At 33.5% G+C, this 10,617-nt stretch overlaps 1 long non-coding RNA gene across 1 annotated transcript; it reads right to left on the bottom strand.

Moving 5' to 3' along the window:
- Nucleotides 1-2,345: 2,345 nt before the first annotated feature.
- Nucleotides 2,346-4,657, bottom strand: LOC120350521. Its single transcript, XR_005570833.1, has 3 exons — nt 4,528-4,657; nt 3,967-4,194; nt 2,346-2,469 (listed from the first exon to the last, which is right to left on the bottom strand). It is a non-coding gene; the product is annotated as an uncharacterized LOC120350521 (long non-coding RNA).
- Nucleotides 4,658-10,617: the final 5,960 nt, after the last annotated feature.

Consider the following 10,617-nt stretch of genomic DNA (forward strand, 5'->3'; position numbering starts at 1 on the left):
CTCAATAAATGTCGTCAAATCATGTTATAGCTTTCGTTCAATAACTGCAAATATACAGGTTAATCAAATTGGAAATTGTATAAATTCGATTTGTATACAATGATGGAATAGTTTATGATAAGAAAAGTTGTACATACTGCTGATATTTTCAAATATTTTTTGTATATAATTTCAATAGAATAGTGAAATAAGAGCGATATTGTCAGTTCCACATGATTTATTTGAGCCATATTGGTTTAGTTTATTCGTTCAAAAAAAATTATGTGGAACTGACAACATCGCTTTCATTTCACCTTGATATGGAGAAATTCCACAATATCTCTGTTCATACAGTAAAGTTGAAAAAATATTATTATCTTGATTTAATTTCAATTCTAACTATATTAAGTTTGTTCATATACCTTTAGGTCTTTAAGGTGTGTGGTCAACGTTTTTAATCCATGTTCTTAATTTTTATAGTTATTACAACTGTTTATTTTATAAGAACCAAGAAGGACAAACAAAAAACCAATAGATGTGATAATTTTCAATGAGACTTTATTTAAAAATGAGAAAATGGGATTGATGGCTCCCTGATTGCCATACTTCGACAAGTTCGAGGATCCAGTATCTCTGGCAACATGGCGTGATGGTAGAAATAAATTAATTTTTTCTCCATCTTCTCGGTCCAAAACCTGTCATCCCTCTCGATCTTTTCAATATGGATATCTATTTTTGTCCATACCACAAAATAACAGATTTTTTTCTCAGCTACATGTAGTTGCCCTTGCACCTGAAAAATCAAGAAACAGCCCAACTTAGAAAATCCACACATTGTTAGGTATAATAATAATAATAATATTATCGAGTGACCTGGCTGGCTCAGGTCTGATGTCAGAGTTTTCAGGTCGCAACTGATCAATTTCAGGGCCTCTGACATGACCTAACGACTGCTTTTTAGGCAGCCAGGACCGACGGCTTAACGTGTCCATCCGAAAGACGGGAGTGGCCCGAGATAAATATCTTGCCCGGGCCGGGATTTGAACCCGGGCCTCTGAATCATGAAGCCAGCATCTGATCCACTCGATTACGGCCACTCCACATTGTTAGGTAAATGTGAACGTATGAAACTATTTATCATCCTATGGTATCATGAAGGGCTACTAATTTTTTTAATGAATCAGCCAGTACCTTATTGTATCTTGTTATTTAGGCTTGCTCAACATTTTTCGAAAAATACTGTCACTTTCAAATGTCAATTCAATGAATTAAACCAGAGAGAAACAATAGCATAATTTACGCTATTATTTCTCTATGATTGAACGTAGACAAACTAGGATAATAGTTATTCATCCTTGGTAAAACAGCTGATAATTTAGCCCTCTGTCAATAACTGAATATGGGAGTGCCTGTGTAGGAGTGAGACAGAATTATGTTCAGCTGTTGAAATATTGCAATCAATCAGTTTATCCCATGAGAAGTATTATCTTGCAATATTGATTAACAAAATATCGGGGCACCGAGCGTCGCTTGTTATTTATTTATTGATAAACAGAACTCAATTCTTCAAAATGATTGGGGAAGGACTAACAGGCATAGCCCAAAACGGTTTCTTCCCCGAATTTTGATTTATACACTATAAATATTCCAAAAAGTAGGTTATGATCCATACACTTGAATTCAGGTCAAATTTTCAGTTCAAATATTTGAAAACATAAACGTTCTAACTTAGATTATTTACAAAACAAATTGAATAACAAAATAACACTCACTTATCACATATGAATATGATAAACTATGCGTTTATGCTTATATGCTTTTGTACTCCAGAGCGAAGCTCGGTGCCCCGATATTGATCCCTAAGAGGCAAGTTTTTAAGTTTTTTCTGTATTAAATAAAATTATTTTTCTCATCTCACATTTATTTCATGACGGTTTTGAAAGTTTCCGTTATTGTGGGTTAGATATATCAAAAATCACCTATGAATTTACCTGGTAATAATAATTGTGGTTTTTCTTGAGACGGACGTTTCCACAACGTAGTTTTTCCAAGCAGAATGATTCCACTTTGATCACGGCTTCGCTGATAGTGAGGTTTTCAGCAGACTTCGGACATTTCACCTCAATCAGATTATCACCTCCGACCAGTCCGTCAGGTGAAGCCGCCAAGAAGTCATGTTCTTTGTAAACAAACAAACCGCAGGGCTGAACTTGAATTTCTTCCATTTCTTGAAACGCATTTATGGCAGCTGGTTCGTGGAGCTGTCCATACAACGAACTTCATTGTCCATTCTAATGATTTTGAAGTTGAAGACACCAGTGTCATATAACCATTATCACTTTTTCACACTTGTATCTATGGTAGTCCAAAGATCTTAATTCTTGCACAAGATGTTTGCCGTCCACAATAAATCGGCCAGAAATAATATTAAAATCGTCTTTGGGTGGTCTTCCATCCGGCTCAACTATTAGATCTGGATACTCATCATATCTGTAATTAAATGGGGGTGATTAATTATCGAAACATGTTGAAAAATGATTGAGATTTTTTATTTTATTGGCGCACGCACATAGCAGCAGACAGACGGGGAGAATATCAACGTCGGCATGCCAAAGTAAGCAGACATAATAATGTTTCTCCGCCTATGTCTGCTTTTGTGTGCGTGAAGAGAACTAGGAGAGCATAGAGACTCTTTGACAAATTCTAGATCTATAGTAATTAGGCCAATATCATTTTACAAAAAATGTCAACTTGGAATTAGACTTAGTTTTAGTATTGGAATGAACCCCTCTCTCTGAAGTTTATAGCGATGAAGAGTAGGTTTATATATCACAGTATGTCGATAATCTTTCTCAGAAATGATAATCGTATGCCTGTGAATATCTTGTATATGTATTCTTTCTCCCTTACCAATTGAGCTGAAGATAGTAATTCTATATGATGTTTATATATATATATATATATATATATATATATAATATATATATATATATATATTATATATATATATATATAATATATATATATATATATATACTGTATAACACTATACTCCATATTGACACACATATATAACTGTATACTGTATTATAATTATAGCCATTGACACAGCAGATAAAACAACACGACAAGCAATACTCCAAATCCAAACAAAACCTAACTCGCACTCTCTCTGACATTCGCTTTCTCTCTCTTCCAACCCCTAAGTTTGGAGAAGCTATACAGCTGTGAGAGAGAAACGCGTTTGGCGAATGATAGTTTCATGCTTTCTCCCCTATCCCTGTCACACTCTTTCTCACTTCATTGTAATATTTTCTGTTGTAGAACGGTGTGCAGAAAGTCTCTTCAGGTTTGGAATGTCTATTGTGTCTATTCTTTGTAATTGAAAGGAAAAAATCTTACTATCCCTCTCTGACTCTTGCTAATATGTTAGTTTTTCTTGGAGCTTGATAGAATCGCCAACCTGAGGCGCCTATTGCATGAATGAACTAGTAATGTTAGTCTTATTAACTAGTGTGGAATTTATTTATACTGTACTAAAATTTCAAATAAATATTAATCAGGTAATCGAGTCATTATTGCTATTTTCATATTGTAGGCTATATTTGTTTTTTTTAGATTCGAAATACTAGCTTGAAAAAATATTTATCTCACTAAAAGTATCAAATATTAACTATGAAAAATTATTCTCGTTCTTGTTTAGCATCTACAAACGCCTTCAACACAACCTAGCTGAATCATTCAACTTCTAATAAAATTGATCTTATTGTGAATCTTCTCTTGCAAGACAATACTAGTCCAAAATCATATTTCTCAATGAGTAATATTGTGGGTTGATCCAACAAAGCTTTATATAACAGTTGAAAAAAACAATAGAATATAGAAAAAAGTGGACCAGTGACCAAAATACATTCTACTTGTTAGGAAGTATAGAGAACACCATATTCGTATATATGAAATTAGTTGTAAGTTGAGATGATGACATACCTTGTTAGTAAAGTATCAGAGACGTTACTCTCCACGTAAGAAACTCCACTATTTCGCATTGAGGTGGTATCAATCTCATGGTTCAAAGCTGGTTATAGACCAATTGAGGGGATTGGTGGCACAATTGTAGCAAAATCAGAGGTGCCATCAAGGACGCTGTTTTTTAGATTTGACTCTAAGGTGGAAGAAGATATTGATGGCCCAGATTTTTCTTCTCCTTTAGATTTCCTTTACAAAAAAAGAAAAGTTTATAGGTCTGATGTATTAATTCTCATTGAATTAAATTTTAGTTATAAAATTTTAAAACTTTGAATAAAACTTTGAATGTGAATGTCTATTCCAAGTAGGCTATCATTATTCAAATATGTGTTTTTTATATTATAATGTATGTGTTGGCTTATTCGTTTTTTCAATTGTTATTTTTATTTATCAAAAAATAGCCGGTGGTTTGGTAGATACAAGGATATGGACCATAAAAAACTTCACTTCTTTTTATAGAGGGAAATAATAGGTAATTTACTATACTCGCTGATAATTAAATTCTGTAAACTATTAAGTTACCTTACTTTTGCTGTAATCTCCATTTCATCAAATGCACTGGTACTTTTCTTTTGTGTGGTCTTCTCTTCCACTAATACATTTATGTTCCTCTCCTGTCCTTATCTTCCTTTTCAATGTATTTCGCTTCTAATTATTCTTGTTTGGGATTCTATTCCTGGTCTTTCGTCCCCTACCACATTCCTCTACTTCATCTCCTATTTCTGGTATTGGTGAGACTGGATCAGCAGTTAAATTTCCATGTTCAGTTGCAGCATTCGGAAACTGGAACAGAAAAGAACATGCAGGTCTATCAAATCCACGAAATACAATCGTTTCATTAAAGGCATCAACACAACAATAATTGAAATGAATGTTACCATACTTTTGATAAAAAATAATATTTTCAAGGCTTTTCAACTCAATTGAAACTCCATTGTTTGCTTGTAACAGATGCTCATTCCTAAATAAGCTCATACCTCCTCAGTCCAAAATTCTTAATTTAAGTGATCTAGCATTTTCCATTGTTTCATCCTGCTATACTGGTCCTAGAATAATAGAAAATTTTTTTATCAAAATTTTCTCACCCTCTATACCCCCAAAAATGGGCGTCCAGCCGGCTGGTCATGAGGACTTACCCTGGTAATAATTGACTTCATATGTGGAGACTATGAATAAGTTATTTGTTAAAAGAATTATTGAAAATGCATAGTTTTTATCATCCAAGTCATTGATTATGGAATGAATTTCAATAATACTTTTGTAATATTATCTAACAAATCATTTATTAACATTCTATTTACATATTTTCCAAAAATTATTACAAAATGAAACAAAAATAATTATTAATATGCACTAATGCACAGGTAAATAATATCGACAAAGTTAACAATTGTTCTGTTAAAAGATAAGTCAAAAAAGTAAATACATGAAAAATACATTAGAAATATTAACCTAATTGAAAAAAATGAAACAATTACAAAAAGACTTTAGAAAGGCAACAAAATGAGACAAATATATTTTACTCTAATTCACTGGTGATACTGAAAAAAGCAATTTCTCTCTGGAGCAATACATAAAAATAGGTTGCATTTTGTACACTTAAATCTAGTTTTCTTACTGCATTCAGTATTCCTACACCTCTGAAACTTATTTCTGTCCATGACTGCACATATTGGCAAGTGCACACTGCCAGTTTTCCTTGTCTTTTGTAGGGTGTGGAACTGGTCTACTTTTTTTAGGGGCTGATGGTCCTGGCTCATCATCTCCATCTCCATCGACTGCATTTACATTCGACCTGGTAGCACGCCCACCTTGGCCAGATCCACTTGCACTTAAACTTTCACCTATATAAACTTTGAAATCAAGCAAGTCCATTCTTCTTTTTCTAGGTACACCAAGTTTAGCTTGATCTCTGTTGTAGGTAATCCAAGAATTAGCTATTGCCACATCAATGAAATGAAAATATACTCTAACTGGCCACTTCTTTGTTCTCATATTGATCCTATAGTAAGCAATATAGTGGTCCAATAAATCAACCCCTCCCATTGATTTATTGTAGGTAGGATGCTACAATTCACGGTCTTGGAATATGAACATATTCCTTCTTTGCTTTTTCATACCGTTTTACAGTATGCACTGGTTGTGAACCAGTGCAAGTGGATGTCATTAGTACCCCTTTGTTATCAACCCATTTGACAACTGCAATTTTTTCATCTTCTCTTACTAACACCTCATGGCTCCCTCTTTCTTTTTTCAAGAGATTGCCATCAGTTGATAGCTTTGATTTCACACTTTGTGGAAGCCTATTCCCCATAATTGTACCTACATGTAGTATCCCCCTTTCAACGAGTAGGAATTCAGATAGATTCAATGATGAGAAAAATCTATCTGTGTAGATAATGTGTCCTCGAGGTACATCAAGTATTAATTTTTCAACTGCAGATCCTCCCACACCTAAGCTACTGTTTGACCGTTCATCTGGCCATGTATTGGCTCCCTCATAAATAAAAAAGTTATGCAGTAGCCTGTCTGGAGAGGCTAAAATATAATTTCTCAGCCCAACAGGATTAGGTTTCCCTTTTACATACTGTGAAGCTGTATTTTTTACTCGCCTCACATATGTAGAGAGATTTGCCAAATCATGTAGTGCTGTATCCAAATGCCACACGTTGGGCCGGCAAATCATGTGGTGCATTTTTTAATGGCTTCACACATGTAGAGTGAATCTTGTACTGAATCAATGGTGTAGAGGCTATAAATTTTGCAATGGCGTGTGTGGACGCTGAGTGTACACCAGACTGATTGACTCACTACAAGATTCAATACAATTGTCGGAATCGCGGGAGGCCTAAACGCTCGCTCACCCTTGATTCTTCTAATGACAGATTGTATAATGATGAAATTTTTATAAGTAGTGTAGCGGACGCTAAACACTGAATACGGATACCTTAAAATTATTACCTGTGAAGAATGAGCATACAAAATCATACAGGTCGAGCAAAAATCCCGATGTAGATAATTTACGGGACTGCGTCTCTAATAAGTTCTGAAGGATTAAAATACGGTATTTGGACCAAATATCGTTCAGAATATACTTCGAGAACAGAGTCTTGTCGGGTTTCAAGCTCTATTGTAGGAATTTATATGATCTCTGGCTGCATCTGCTGTACAATTGATGTATTCGCTCCTAAGTCGAGGTTGGTAACAGATAAAAGCTGATATATGAGCAGGTAAGGACAAAGAATAAATATCTCGATCTGACCCCACTCGCTACATCCACTTAGACCTGTTCCAATATCCAGCTTAATTCAATTATTTCAATGATCGTATTCGATCGGTTCTTGATGATATAGAACGTATCAGACACAATAATTGACAGGCTTAAGAAATAATCGAACTCAGAAAACGAATTAACAAAACTGGAATATATTATAATAAAATATATGATCGTACAGTGCAGATTCAGAATTTGATTTACAGATTGATAATAATTTAGCATTGACAAAAGAGTTAAAATGTTCTTGTGCTTGCATGATACCATGCGTGATTCGACAGAATTTTACAATTGATAAAGTTTAACAGTTTTGAAAAAATAGTGAAAAATGAATTATAAAAAATATTTTTAAAATGCTCGGGGTCGTGGTTCTGGCAGCGGAGGATAGTTAATCAACTACAAGTTCTTAGAAATTCTATATGAATAAATTCTAGGCTCTTAATAACTAAAAGCGCTTGTCGGCGTGGCCAATAATTTAACGAAGAAAATTTTATGTTTTTCTGCACTGAAATATTTTTGAAGCGTAGATTGGGGCCCCTTTAAACTTATAACTCACGTGAAATTCCTTGGCGGTCGTGGTTTTCTTCTTTAGATCAAAAATCGTTTGATCGGCAGCGGGTCCAGGCTTCGGTTTCAGCACGTGGGGAATTTTTAATTTAATATTTCCTTCACCAAATTAATTAAGGGATGATTTAACTTTAAACTTTTAAATTTATCGATTGATGGAAATAAATTTACAAATAACAGATATATTGGCCTAAAATATTGGCTCACAAATAAAACATATAAAATCGAACAAGAATATTTTACAAATAGGTCTTGGTAACTATAAAGAGATCTGAACGGTGAGGATTTCAAAAGGGAAGTGCTGTCTTTTTCTCTAAGCTTCTTGGCTAGACCTTTCTTCTGAGAATCTCGATGTAATAATTTGCATGAAAATTTGCCATTGGTAGAACGATTGTGACGTAGACGTGACGTCAGTGGCAGGCAGTAGAATATAATTCCTTTAATTACAATAATAATTCAATTTATGTAATTCTTAAAACTGCTTAATCTCATAGACATAGTTCCTCTCATACAATGTACATGTGCTAGCGTATATGATAAGGCAGGTTTGTTGTCTGATAGTAGATTAACATGTGTTGCTTTCAAACGATCACCTTTTTGGTGCTATTTCTATGCACTATGATTGGCTGAGGCTTGCCAAAGAGATTTAATTACCATGTGGTTCAGTTGAATTAATCATTAATAAATTAATATTCTTATACAATTTTTTATTAGGTTTGAGACTGTTATAATTAATTTCTGCCGTTTTATCAATAATATACTGTTCATGCTATGACCTAGTTAGTTACAATAAGACCTGACATATAATATAATTTCTTAAATAATAAATAATTTCAATGATAATACATACATTTTATTTTTTATTCGAAATTCTTGGCCCTTTATTGATAGTTTTATAATTTTTAGGAATGATATTATATCTTGCATGAAAACCGGCATGACATTTGACAATACTTTGAATCAGTCAGCTGTGTTTGAACTGTTTTAAAAACATCTGATCGATAGTAAACAAAGTGTAACCTCAAAATCAATGAGCAATTCATAAATAATTCGTGCTTTATTTGCAGAATAATTATAATTTTATTGAATAATTTTCTAGAAAATATTCGGTACAGAACGGTACTCTTATCTAATATACAGTTACTGATAAGTAAGCTTTATCGCTTGGTCGCTAACTATTCCTTTAGCAAATTCTTTCATTTTAAAAGGTAATCACGATTTTCTCTCTTCTCATGAGATCTATTTGAAAGATTCATCACAATACTGTTTCAGAGCAGTGGTTCCATGAAATGGTATCATCTGCTCATCAACTGACAAGTCTTTGAAATAGGGAAATTTCCTGCATCTTGTCAATACCCTTTCCAAAATCGGCCCTACTTTCCAAAGTTTGGATTGTCTATTTGCTACACCTAAATTATCGACAAAATGCAGGAAATTCCTCAGCTTGAAGAATCTGTCACGTGAAATGACAGTGACAGATGGCATTTTCAATTTGAAATAATATAGTCTTAGTCTTGGGATGCCTAAAACCCCCATCATAATGTGAGCACCAGTTAGTTTTTTTATTTCTTCAGGTGTTGCCTTTAAAGCCTTACTTTCATTACTTTGCAGAGCTCTAATGCTTGTTTGTTCTGCAGCCAATTCCCAAAAATCATCACTAAAATACTCCTCAAAATAGCCCAAAGGAGTAAAATGTTCCCTATTTTCGATATCCCAACCATCCCACTGATTGTCAGCAACTGTAAAAACATCTGGGGCGAAATCCATAATCTTCCATTTTAAATTCCTCTTATCTGCCCCCTGTCTGTTCCCTTTCTGCTGACCCCTGCTTGGCCCAGGATCAGGATCAGGTTGAACAGCATCAGCAGTGCCTCCATCCTCCTGCACAAGCAGAATAAGAAGAGCATTTTAGTAGCAGTGTATGGAAGACCCAATTTCACATCAAACACAAATATATTAATATTTATTGATTATGTTCAATCAAAACTGCAAATATGCTTACCTCAGCTGTTTCTTCTAATTGTCCTCCAATTCTTTCCACAACACTTTCCAAATTCCAATTTGGATCAGCATCAGAATCATCTGGAGTGTCGAAGTCGCTGTTTTCTAGGAATTGGATAATTTCTTCATCTGATAAATTGGCCATTTCTGAAAAATTAAAAAGTGTTATTTATTTATTTATTTATTTATTCAAGGTGATACACATACTATAATTAGGAAAGAAAAAAACAGGAAATTGCCCAAAACTTCTTCAGTTCCTGGATTTTCACATATTAAAAATAGTCCAAACAATTAGGTTAAGTTCAAATTTTGATTTCTGCCAAAGTTTCCGCACCATCTGAGGAAGATAACACAGATATAAAATTAATTTTGAATTTTGTAATGTTGATATAAAGCTGAAAAACAATAATCAATCTGAAATTCAATTAAATTAATTGAAATAAATTAAAAAAATTGAAGACAAAAATTAGACATTCACTTTCAGCTACTTTATTTACATTTATTTCAGTCTTTGCATTCTCACACTTGCCTAAAATTTGATATAACTATTATATAATAGATAAATAAAAGGAAAATTAATAAACTCTAATACAATATTATAAAATAAATGATAAAGTAATAAAGTGAAGAGAAAGCAAATCGAAAGTAAGAAATGAGGTTATGTTTACATTTGTCTAGGCCCAGACCGTTTGTCCAGTGGACTGGACTCTGTATTTAAATTAACTTAGAATCAATAATATTTTTTTAAATAAGTGTTGGAACTCTGTAGA

The sequence above is a fragment of the Nilaparvata lugens genome, chromosome 1 (genome assembly GCF_014356525.2).
Source record: "Nilaparvata lugens isolate BPH chromosome 1, ASM1435652v1, whole genome shotgun sequence".
Lineage (NCBI taxonomy): Eukaryota > Metazoa > Arthropoda > Insecta > Hemiptera > Delphacidae > Nilaparvata > Nilaparvata lugens.